The sequence below is a fragment of the Passer domesticus genome, chromosome 2, assembly GCF_036417665.1.
Source record: "Passer domesticus isolate bPasDom1 chromosome 2, bPasDom1.hap1, whole genome shotgun sequence".
In the NCBI taxonomy this organism is placed as follows: Eukaryota; Metazoa; Chordata; class Aves; order Passeriformes; family Passeridae; genus Passer; species Passer domesticus.
The window spans coordinates 124,835,703-124,845,537 of record NC_087475.1 but is presented as its reverse complement, the minus strand read 5'-3'; positions in this window follow the sequence as shown (position 1 = coordinate 124,845,537).

Sequence of the window (9,835 nt, the reverse complement as noted above, 5' to 3'; positions counted from 1 at the left end):
TTCAGCTTGGGCCAAGACAGCTTCAGTGAAAAGAAAATATTTTGGTGAGCTTCAGGTCTCCTCCTTGTTCTCCTGTTCTCCTTCTGTTGTTATGGTGTTATTTTCAAAATAACTTTACCTCTCTTCGTAGCCTTAGGAAACTAATAACAAAAAATATCTGTTACTACTCTGAGAGCAACCTGGGCTTTTCTTCCAAGTGTTTCTGGAGAAAATCTTTCCACGCAGCTGGCAGCTTATCTAAATTAAAGCAGAGGATACTGAGGTGAGCAGTGAGACTGCCAGGTGACTCACTGAGAATACTCTGCTCTGTGGCCCAGGTTTTACTGGCAGCTTCTTTTTTACTTCTAACATCCTCGGTTTCTTGCAAAGAGACAGGATAGATATATTTTTCCAATTGTTGTTAAAAATTTTTATTTTACTGAAGGCCAGTAGTGATGTTTCTTCTTCTTTTGCACCAAAAGCAGTTCTTGAGTTGTGTATTTAAACATAAAAAAACATAGATGGGATTTTTGGTACATGCTATACACATGCACAGCATGAAAAAAGTTGTCCTTAAGTCTTCTGTTTAGTTCATATGTGGTGCAGCTGCAAAATACAGTAGAAGAAAGATTTTTATGCATTTTTTTGAGCATGATGTATAACAGAACCATCTTTGGACATTCCCCTCAACCCCACCTCTCTTTCCTGTCACTATTTTCTGTTCTCAAGGATCATCTCTGGGCCAGAAAAGTGTGTGCTTGCAAAGCAGGTAAAAGACACCCTTGAAAGGTGAAATAAGGATGCAGCTGAAGAATAGGTTTGATAAGATTGCTAAAGCAATTATAAATTGATTTTGTGGAAATTTTTAGAGGAAATAATTGTGTGTATCATTACAGGTCAGAGTGAATGCAAGAAAGATAGCTATAAATTTCCGATATGAATGTTTGAACTGTCTGGTATTTTTTATTCTTACTTCACCTTTTATGATATCATCATTCTTCAAATCTGATAAATAAGGACAAAGCTTATTCAGATGTATACCTACACAACCTTAGTATTAATATGTGTATTTACTATTAGTAGTTGCTATTCTGAAGGCACTTGTTGCCAATACTGCTTTTGGAAAACATAATGTTTGTTCACTCTCCTCTACAAAGTAAAATCTGTGTGAAAGAAACATACTTTAATTACCAATTTTTGTGGTGTTCACACAGTTCTTTCCAACCTGGTCCATGCTGATAGTTTCAAACTTTTCTCAGTACACTGCATTTTCAACATGTTAAAATTCCAGTTTGTGCAGTTAGATGTACAGTTTTGTAATTTGATGCTTATCTCACCCCCCAAAAAACCCCAAACCAACAACCCCCCACCCACCCACATAATAGCTATTTATTTCAGAGACTATATATCATACCTGCATATTTATATTAATAATAAAATATGTGTTTCTATATAACATATATATTACATGTATAATTATTAAATATAATATTTATTGAATATTAGTAAATGTAATATATATATAATATTATTCTTGATGTGTATTCAATAATAGTCAAAAAGAGAGACAGTTTAAGGAGACTGCATTTATAATATCCCAGATGTTGATGCCATGTAGGTGAAAGGCAGAGAATTGAAAACAGGCATGGACCTACAGTCAGGGAAACTACAGCCAAATATTATGATGACATCTCTGTCCTTCAGTCAGCATGTGTTAAATTAAAATAACAGTTGATAACGTCCTTCAGAAAGGACATCTTTTCATTCCCTGAGGCTATAAGATACCTGACACCACCAGTGATGAATTCCTGGGGCCACAGGAGAACAAATTGCCCTTGAATCCCCTTGTCTCCAGCATCCCAGTGTCTGAGGACACCTCTTGGTTTTCTTTAAGATTTTAAATGGCAAAAGGAACATCCAGCAATTCCCCAGCTCCAGATGTGGATCTGTATTCGACAGAGCAGGATGCAGATGTGTAGGGCTGCGCCTAGAATGGCACAGCTTCACCCATTTATCAAGGAAAGGTATTTGATCAAATAAAAACCCCAGCAGATCCTGACAACCACCTGGTGGTGTGTGTGCCACAGCCAAAAACACCAACACATCAAGTGGAAGAGCTGATCACAGCTACAGGCTGAGTCCTGCACAGAATGAGGAGCTGTCTGCTCACAGCCCGTTTTGAAAGCTTTGCTTTTTACTGCTAAACAGCAGAATTCCAGAATTCAGGCTGCAATTACAGCTGCACTGGCACTGCCTGACTGCATTCCTGGTTATGGCATTCATGGACGTCTTCCATGCAAAACAGAAATACATTTCCAGTCTTGGTGTGAATGGAGGAGTCTGGGAAGATTTTTTGGTTTAGAGGAAGGTGCAGGCTACCTTTTATCAAGTATTTCTCCCTCAGTTTAAGGCCAAGTGTCTTTTAAGGGCCTCATGTATCTGGAGTTCCACCCTTGCCATCAGTAGTAATAAATCAAACACAGAATATTCAATGATTCTGTTCAGTGACAGCTTCTGGAAATGCTGCACCTCACCCAAAATTCTTTGCTGTAAAAACTAAGTGAAAACATAGGTTATATAAATGAATTGTTTCAGTATTTCCAATAATTAGTAAGCTGTGTTAAACAGATTTTATGTCAAAATTTGAACTGCAGAAAGATCCAGTTCAGGTTCTTTGTGTGTTTCATTCTGTGCCTTGGTTACATTGTTTTATTTGAAATGGCTTATCTGCCTGAGAGTGGTTTCATTGGAGCTTATTATTTCAAATGCATTTTTCCTTGAAGTTTTTTTTTGTGGTAGTTTTAACTCCCTTCAGCAGAGATGTGCATAGACTCTCTTAGACTCAGTGTATGAAATTATGTATACAGTAGATCCATTTCATGTCTGAGACAAATTCCAAATGTGATTTTATTCTTAAGTGAGCACTTAAGACCTGCTTTATTTGAACAAATTAATGAATTTTCAGGACTATGTTAGGAATATATATCAAAAACTATTATCTGAAATACATTCCTTCAAAGACATAAAGCAGGAGCAAGTCCCATCTTTGCTTAAATAAAACATCAGTTTTGACTACTAGAGAAGTTTAAAATGAAAATTCTTTTGGTTTTAACCAGTTTCCTCTAATACGTAATGAACCCAGAGTAACTAATTTAGTGCTTGCAGAAGTCTGGGCTGAGGCCCAGGTATCCAAGTCCTTTCAGATAATCAACCTGTCTTCTCTCACTCTCCAACATCAGCTCTGCAGGGCCATGATGTAATATGGGAGATCTTGATGTCTGGGGGAGAAGTCCTCTGGAAATGAAAGCAGCAGTTACCTCTGCTCAGTCTGGAGTCTGGCACTGGGCTCTTCCCTCCCTGCTGGAACCATTAGAGAGGCTAGACTCCTCTTTGTCTTTTGAGACTCCTCTCCCATCTTTTCATGGGGAAAATGGGGAAGGGAATGATGGAGGGGAGCAGCAGAGAAAGAATCCACCTCAGGGTGTGCCTTCCATGGCTGCATCTGAATTTTATCCTGGGCTATGAACCCTGCCAGCACTGAAGGCTTCTGGTGTCTGGCCCAGCTCTGGCCAGCACAGACCAGTTTGTTTTGAGGAAGATTTCACATCTCACACTTCCAAAAGCAAGAAAAAGCATCCCTTCAATTTTTGGATGCTAATATTTTTCTCCAGAATAGTGTGGTAAAGCAGCCCATGTGATCTTCAATTTCCTCAGACTCACAAAGATGCTGGGGTGTATGGAAGGGAGTTCTGCCACTGGATTCATCTAGGGGGAAAAGTAAATTGCTGGAAATTTTTAAATTATTACACTTACAATGAAACAAGAGAAAACAAAAAAGGCAAACTCAATAATGGATCTTTATTTGCAAACTAAACCACAAGCAGATCTCAGTGACTGTTTTGGACTGATATGTCAGCACTTTGGAGGTGTTAGAGAGTCTTTTTTTTTCTCAGTCAGTGTTATTGTGTGGATCATTGTGGAGCTGCTTGTAACCCACAAAACTGAGGTGTGTGGTCAGGCGGTGCTTTGACCCCAGGGGAAAGTGGAATCTCAACACTCCACAAACTTATTTCCTCAATTTATGAAACAGTGTTGCCGAAGACACATCTGCAAAAGCAAATCTTTGGGACTCCTGTCTCTAGAACCAATAAAAGTTCTCCAATATCTAGGAAATCTAAGATGTAATGTTTCAGGGGATATTTCCACAGAGTGGTAGAAATGTATTTGTTGAAGAGGGAAAGAAATCTATTGCTTGAGAAAGGAACACTCAAAATGATTTTCCTCCACCCATGGATCACAGAGTTGTGGTGGTTGCTCACATCATGGCTCTGTGCAAAGGCTGAAATAAGTGCTGTGAAACAAAAAAAATGAGATGATAAAATGAAATATATAATATTTCATGTGCTGTGAAATAATAAAAATGTCCTGAGCAGCACAGTGAGCCAGAGCAGTGGTCCTGGCATGGTGGCTTAGGGCAAAGTGTGGGAAGCTGCCACTGATTCAGTTCAGGTTTGCAGGCAAAGGTGTGATGCCCACAGGGTGTTATTTGCCAGTATTGCTGCTGGGAACACTGGGCTGCTCTCTGTCACTCCCACTGATGATGACATTTCAGAATAAGCTGGATAAAATTCCGGAAAATGCTCTGTCAGGAACACTTATGACCAGGAATGGAGAAAAACATTAAGCAGTAGGAATCTCAGCCAAATACTCCCATCTCATTTTATCTGATCATTTTAATGATTTACCATTTCCTTGACTGACTTCTATGACAACTTTGTCTTGGGTGTTAAAGTGGTTTTTAATTTATTTTTTTCAATTATTTTTACATGTGGCACAATTTCCATTTCAGATGGGTTCTGAGTAGGGGTGGCTTCTCCAGATGCTCACTTTGTCAGATCAGCAGAGACAACTGAATAAAGGAAGTTTCTTTTGATAACTTATGATAATTTAATTTATGATCATTTTCCTTTGATAATTTTGGATAATCTTCCTGAGCAATCCAATGAAGGAAAGCATAATGTGATTCATTTCAGCTCAGAGGCACTTCTGAAAATCATGGAGATGGCAAAGGGTGCTCATGTCTTAAAGTCCCAAAAATTGGAGCTTTCTTGTTGGCCTTCTTATCATCCTTACTAGTCTTCTCACTCAATCTTTTACTATTACCTTAGCCCTTTATTTGTTTTTAATGTTAGTATTTTGATAACCAACAGCTATAAGAGGCCCCCTGTGTGTTTTGGGAGATGTCAGAAGTTGTGCTTTTTGCTAGCCCAGCTGACTGGGCACAGAAGTCAAAACTGGAGGCTCCATTTAGGATGTTGGGACTGTTGTTTTTGTCTGCCTGTCTGTAAAATGAGGATTATTTTCTGATTATTTTTTAACCAAAACTTATGGTTCTCTTTAAAAGACTTGAGGACATGGTTAAAATATTTTTGTGTTGAACAAATGCAAAGAATTTATCTGTCCACAGGGTTGCAGGCTGACAGTGGAAGAAAATATCTGTGACAGAGGTTTCGGAAATAATCTTATTAAATTTAAGAGTAAAAGTTAGTTGGACTCTTATCCAACTTTGTTCTTGAAAGCTACAGAGAGCAAAGGGTGTTTTTAATTTTTTTTTTTCAATGTTTTGAGTGTCTCATTGTGGAGAAATCAAAGGGAACTATAAAAGGCCAGTAGTTTCAAAAAATAAAAATTCTTCAGGATTACCAATCCAAATTTCTTGTTTAAAAAGAGCACTATACAATTTTCGTTTATAAATTTTGCTGAATAATTCAGGTAAGCAAAATAGGTATACACATATTAAAAATTTGAGAAATGGGCTTTTCCCTGGTTACAGTAGAGTAATACTGGTCACCCTGAGGGGAAAATCAGTAAAGCTTAGGAGATTTATCCAGTGGAGAGTCAGGAATGGGGGAAGGCAAGGCAGCAGAATTTCAAAGCAGGGAATTTTGAGTATGAAGAACAAGCAGGCAGTAAAACAGACTCTCAAAAAAAACCCAAACAAACCCACAAACAAAAAAAAACACCAAAAAAAAAAAAAGCCCACAACTAAAAAACTCAACCCAAAAACAAACAAACACCCCCTCCAAAAAAAAAAAAAAAAAAAAATTCAAGGATGGAAGAAAGACAAAATACCTCAAACAGCAAAGAGAAAACTTTTAAATTCTTCTGAATTCTTCCGAAAGCAGCAGGTGCAAAGTGAAATCTAACCAGCATGGGTTCTCCTTATCAGGAGGGCTTTGTTCCATTTCTCTCCGGTGGCCCTCCTGGCATGAAGGGCCATTCCAGCCTTGCCTTCCTAATGCAGAATCTGGGCTGGGAGCAGTGTGGGCCACCAATCTGGTTTGCATCATTGTTTATTCCTTGTGTTGACAGGTTGCCATGTGCCCTGAGGCTTTTTTCTCCCATCTCTTCTTTTCTCCCTCAGTTGGAGAATTTTTTTAACTTCTACCTCAATGTGAGAAATCCCTGTGCTCACCAATATGAATACTGTGCCAGGGAAGTGAAGAAAATGGGTGGCAGGTTTGTGAAGAGAACACATTTCTAATTTTAATGTAGCATTATGATCTTTTCTGTAGTGAAGATACTCTGTCCTTATTTCTGCATCCCATCTGATCAGTTATTCACTGATAAAATCTTTATGGTGTTTATATATTTGTTTGACAGCAATAACTTGCCCAGGACAGACCTCTCGGTGTGTGGTGGATAAACACATTGTTGACTTTTAACTGGGTGACAGTAGATTTTAGACTACTTAATTCTAAAGGGGATGGATGAAAGTGGAGGAAAACAATAGGGATGGAGACACAAGAGGACACTGGTGAAAATGTAGAGAAAAAACTACACATTTTGACCTTTAAATGGTGACAGATTTTGTGCCAAGCAGGCAAACACAGAAACCAGAGCAGCTGCTGAGACTGTGAACCAAAGAATTTCTGGAGAAGAAATTGATTATTCCACTCAGCAGGACTATCTGGATGTTTTGTCCAGGGGTGAATTTGACAACACAGCTGATAGCCATGAAGGGAAATGCTCTCTTTTCTCACAACACTTAGCTCATCCCTGGGAATTCATGTCTGAGCAAAGTCTCTTCCAACAGAAAATTGAAGCATCCCTTAAAGAGTCACTCACAGAAAGATAAAAGATGTATTAGAGCTGTAAGATTTTCTAGCAACAAAAGTCTTTATTTACTGCTTGAATTGTAAATCTAGAGTAATTTGGATGGCTTGTCAAGTGTGATTTCTCCTTTGCAACTCAGTTAAAAACTGCAAACCCCCATGTGATACACGAAAATTTATTTCCTTGGCAAGCAGAGGACGCTTTGATTGCTGACTCTGTTCATTTTCAAAAATTAACGTTTTGGAAAGAAGACAAGAAATTTTATTCTCACTGAGAAAGATAAAGAATTACTTTGCTTATTACTCTGATCTCTGTATAATTCATAGCCCAAAACATAGCTGATCCTAAATCATACAAACTACAGCACTACAGCACTGCTGTTGGCACATGAGAAAAAAAATTACTCAGAAAAGTTTATTATTTTATAAACAAAATAATCAGCAGCACAATAGACAGAAGAACACTTGAATGCATGTGAATGCAGAACAAATTATTCTTCTTCCTCAAAACTATGTCAGAAATAAGAAGATTAAATATAAAATTAATGCCAAAAATATGGGTGTGTGTAGCTACTCATGGCTTGGACTGTGTCCCCAAATCACTGCCTGTGGGTCCTATGCGGCCTCAGCAAAGGTAATTGACACCAAATCATTTAATATAACATTTAGTTGACTTTTAGGTTTTTTACTAACTGGTCTTGGACACCTGGATTTCTTTTCCTATTTCTTCTCTTTTTTTTTTCTTTTCCATTTTGTCTCTGAAGCCTTGTATTATTTTAGATTAGGCCTGAATGAATGATGCTTGTTTACCATATAAAGTCACATCCTTTGCTTGCAAAATCAGTAATTTTCCAACCCAAGAGCAATTTACACAAAGTTTTGCAGTTTTATTGGTCTCCAATGGCAGGATATAATTTCAGAAACAGAGAAGCCTTCAAGAAAACATGGATTTTCATATGCCTCACTCTCTAGGTCTAAGTAGTCAGCTGGGGAAGGAGGAAGGGAAGGAGGAAGTAAGCAGTTGATATTAATCCAAGTAGATGATTTTGCCAAAACTACCCATGAGACAGCAGTGACTTTTTCTTGAGAGATGAATCAATCTTTGTGATATTTCAACAACTTTTTTTTTTTTTTTTTTTTTGCAAAGGAAATGCTTTTCAAACTCTGCAGTACTTGATAGCCCTGACAATAGTGTGTCCTAATTCCTAAAAAGTAGGCAGTGATGTGCAGGGAAATATCAGTGTGTCACTTCTTTTCAAGCAAGAGTTTCAGGGCTATTAATTAAAAAAGTCAAGGTAAACTCCAAATTTGAAGAATTTTGTATGCCCTGGTTTTGGAGTGTGTGTTGGGACAACATGAGTATTGCAGAAAGGAAGGTAATTTGTTAAGGTGAGAAAATTAAAACAAAAATGAAAGATTTTTGTTGACTGCACTGAAAGGAGGTAATTGGTTCTGTTAAGGGTGGAGTGAAAATAACTGGGAATTGGATGAATCTGAGAGGAAAATACTCCAATACTGTGAGTTTTGTGACAGCAACAGAGTGGAAAAGCTGGGCCCTTTTCAAAGGTGTTGGAGAGAGGAGAAAAGTGGTGGAGAAGCCGTGCTGAGAGTCATCACCAGGAGAAGCAGAAAAACCTGTGAGCAGTGAGATTCCATCACCTACAGTCATGTAAACAGCAGGGGGGCTGGCAAAAAATATGGGAACTTTGACTGCTGCAGGATGAAGAGGTGGGAAAACACCAGAACTCGTGATGCAAGGCTGTACCAAGGGGAAAATAAAGATGATTCAGGAGCAAGGCTGCTTGAGAGTGTTTGGACAGGATCATTTTAGAGCTCTTACTTCTAATGGAAGTTTTCAGTATGGACAAACTATTATCAGGAAAGCATCCTTTTGGCCAAAGTTAGAGCAACCCCAGGGACCAATCCCAAGATATTTGCAGGATTCCATAAGAAATGCTGACTGGAGATGGGGTGAGGATAACAGAACAGGAAAACTGTATGATATTCCCTTTTTCACATGTGTGACCCTCAAGTTTAGTGTGAAAACATGAAAAAAAAATAATGTGCTCAGTGAGTAGTTCTGAAAGCAGAAAAACACTGATGATAAGAATACTTCTGTCTTGCTGCCTCCTTATTTGGTGCTCCAAATGAGCTCGTGACACTTTGTGGTTTTGTTTCATTTTTATAGGTTTCTTCACAGAGATTTGTGAAGTACTAATAAAGTTTTCAGGGTTTATATTTCTTATTTAACCTACTAAACAAATCAGTTTCTAAATGCCCTCTTTTAATCACAAACTAAATATGCAACTGAACCTGAGATAAAATTGCTGCCATGGCAGAGATTCTTGTTAGCACTCTGGGAAAAAAAACCACAAAGAGATGTAAAACATTGATTATTAAATTTAGTATTTGGAATGAACATTTAGGAAGTTTTAGAGTTTTTAAACCATCTGTCTGACCCAGTTTATAATTGCAAAAGTCTAGAGTGCTAAAAATGATAGTTGAAATGCATAGAATTTTAAAAGTGTTCTTTAACTTCATAATATATTACACCATCTCTTTATTAGTATATCAGTTTTACCTGTGTATAGATTCTGGGGGAAGTTATTATTTTAAAAGAGGTAATTTTTTCCACCCAAAAAACCTCAAGTGACTCCACCTTAGTCTCACTGACCAAATTTAATGGAAATAACTGAAAGGTGGAGGATAATTCTGTAAATGGTTTCACCTCCCTGTTCTCA